The following is a 3,500-nucleotide window of genomic DNA, read 5'->3' as shown; positions in this document are numbered from 1 at the left end:
AACCTGGTTAAACTATCATTATGAGAACATGGATGAATTCTAGAATATACTATATATCCTAGAAACCTGGTTAAACTATCATTATGACATCATGGATGAATTCTAGAATATACTATATAGCCCAGAAACCTGGTTAAACTATCATTATGACATCATGGATGAAGTCTAGAATATACTATATAGCCTAGAAACCTGGTTAAACTATCATTATGACATCATGGATGGCCAGTCCTTGTATTCATAGTGTAGTGAATTCAGGGGGTTGCCCTGAGCTGAACTCAAACCTGGGTCCAGTGACTCTCAAGTTAACACCTTATAACTGTTACACCAAGATGTCTGAACTTCTTGACGAGATCGCTAGGTGTTGGGTTAGGGTTGCTACAATAGCTTTCTCTATGAATTTGAGAGTGGTTACATTTCTCCAGCCCCCATCCCTCAGCTGTTTACCAAACCAAGTCTCTTGGCAGCCATTTTGTTTCTGTTTAAATCCTAGGTTGCCCTTTTAAAAAAAGCCACACAACAAACAACCAATCTGCAGTTCAACCAATAACAAAGCAGTCATTCCACAACTGTTTTGGTAATAAGATGATGATGGGCCTGGAGACATTTAACTACTCTCAAATTCATAGACAGACCTATGGATGCAAGGACTGACCATCCATGATATCAACATTATAATTTTAACCATGTTGAGGCTATACAGTGTTGATTTACATTGTTTCTAAACATTGGAGTAAAAAGAGCTTATTTGGGGTTCTGATGGGGCAAACAGTTGAACTAAGCTCATGAGGCATGTGTTATATTCTTCAAGAATCATTGGCTATAAATAAAACATTTAAAAGTCAAAATATGGATGTAGCAATTGCAGATTTCCCCTTTAACACCAAACATCAGTTCAACAACTGCAGAGTTTGTACCTCTGTATTTAAGACAGTACTTACCAGTGGTAATCACGGCCCGGTTTCTCAAAACCATCTTATGGCTAAGTTCATCTTTAGAACCACTGGATGCCTTAAATTGCGTTTGGGAAATCGGGCCCAGATATCCAGTTTCCTCATCCTCTTCTTCCGATGAGACCGTAATCTCACCCTCCTCCGCTTTCACTTTAAAAACTGAATCCTCCTCATCTTTAACTGTAACACCCTCTTCCTCTTTCACTCTGAACGCCTCTTTTTTCACTGTAACGTCTTTCTCTTCTTCTTTCCCTGTAACAGCCTCACCCTCTACTTGTATTTGTATTGTAACATCCTTCTCTTCGTCCTCCTCTTTGACGAAAGCTTCTTTCTCCGTCCAGCAGACCGTCTCTTCTTCAGCAGGAAGAGAGTAATTTAGTGAACTCATGGTCGGAGATGTTAGCTAGCTAGGCTAATGCTAACTTAACCAGCCCGCCAGCTGAATAATAACAACACCGTAAATATGAAATGAAATAGGATAACTAACTAACTAGACGACAGACGAGGGTTTAAAATACAGTGGCTAATATACACTAAAGCGTCTAAAGAGCTTTATTGGTTCGTCTATCTTGTCTAGCAAGCTACCGAGGTGGCTGAATAACTGTTGCTCCTGTTGAAAGAAGCGTTACGTCCACTAGATTATACGTCACACTAACAGCATTGCGTTCCGTCCACTAGATTATACGTCACACTAAACGCATTGCCTTAAAATCGCACACCGCCATCTGCTGACTGGAGTGGGTAACGCTCAGTCTGAACCTCTGACTGCGATGGAGATGTGCGACTTTAAGACAATGACGCTAGTGTGACGTAAAATATATATTATAATGTTCAGACAAAAAGTTAGTGTAGGAAGCATGAGTTTTTACTCACCAGTGTAACAATACAGTGTGGTTAAAGACTTAGTAACTTAGTTGTGTTCACGATCTGGTTCCCTATAAGCACAACCAGTTATGTTTTTGAATTATCACATATGTATTAATTTATTTCGGGATTCTGGGTAATCCACAGCAGATTTATGGAGAATTGCTGTGGGTGAGTTCAAAATTGAATTGTCCCGGGATAGAAATATAAAAAGTTGACATTACATCATAAAATCCACCTTTTAAATCATACAATAGCAATTTATGTTTTAGTAACTACTGTTGTTGGTTTGGCGTCAAATAAGCCTCTCTTTATATGTTATTTGCCAAATCTCAGTTTCCATGTGGGTTTTATGCTAAAGTTCCCTCTTTCAAGTTGGTATCTAACTGGAAAATGCATCTTCTTTAGGAGTGCTATTTTTACCCTGTCGACTACTGATCATTCATCCACACTGTGTGTCTCATCAATGCAGGTCATTTATGACAAATGTATGAAGTACATGTTCTCTAAACCCATGAACACCTGCCAGTTTATTAGCCCGGTTTTGTTAGTTTAGGTGTGTTATACTTCTTCACCACCAGAGGGGGACATTTAGTCATTTTCCAGGTTAATTTGATATATTTTGATACTAAAATGGATGACAGTTTATTCTCATGTAGTGAATATGAGATACATGGAAACAATTGATTCATTTATTATAGTAAATTATGAATTAGTAGGAATTGTTAAATCCACTATACGATCACAATTACTTTGATAGACATTTCAATAGTTTTTTTTGTTAGTATATTATAGGGCAGATTTATGGAGAATTGCTGTGGGAGTGCTATTTATATCCCGTCACTACTGATCATTCATCCTTACTGTGTGTGTCCCATCATTGCAGCTTTGGAAATAAATGAACTATCCATCCATTGCTCCTTCCTGTGTTGACTCACTGACTTGAGAGACCAGGAAGGTCACACTAGCTCGATAGGTTGATATCTAGCTCAATAGCTCATCCTTTATGTTGTGTCAACTTGTCGATATGTTACGTACCGGAGCTACGAGCCGTGTCCAAATCACTAAACAATCATTCAAAGCAGTGTGCTGATGCCTGTATCAGTTTATCAGCAGCACGTGAAGCTTCATTTCGTCGAACAACCACCTGATTAGTTTGGTAATGGGCTTGTTCGACATTGCAGGCGACTGATTGATCTACAAATCACTACTACATCAATAACTACATCACACCTGCCCAGATCCACTAGAACACAGCCCCATCTCCATTAACTACATCACACCTGCCCAGACCCACTAGAACACACCTCCATCTCCATTAACTACATCACACCTGTCCAGATCCACTGGAACACACCTCCATCTCCATTAACTACATCACACCTGCCCAGATCCACTGGAACACACCTCCATCTCCATTAACTACATCACACCTGTCCAGACCCACTAGAACACACCTCCATCTCCATTAACTACATCACACCTGCCCAGACCCACTAGAACACAGCCCCATCTCAAGTGGCCGCATCAGCACCATTTTATTTCTCTCCGTCACTTTAAACTTTTAGATAACAAAGCATTTGACCTTTCTATTGAATTAACAACAGAGGATTGGTTGATTTCCAGGTTTTAATTAAGTATAATATTTAAGATGATTTATGAGAAAAGTATCGTCCAACTCTG

This window comes from Salvelinus namaycush, unplaced genomic scaffold (genome assembly GCF_016432855.1).
Source record: "Salvelinus namaycush isolate Seneca unplaced genomic scaffold, SaNama_1.0 Scaffold93, whole genome shotgun sequence".
Lineage (NCBI taxonomy): Eukaryota > Metazoa > Chordata > Actinopteri > Salmoniformes > Salmonidae > Salvelinus > Salvelinus namaycush.
Note: the sequence above shows the minus strand (reverse complement) of the source record.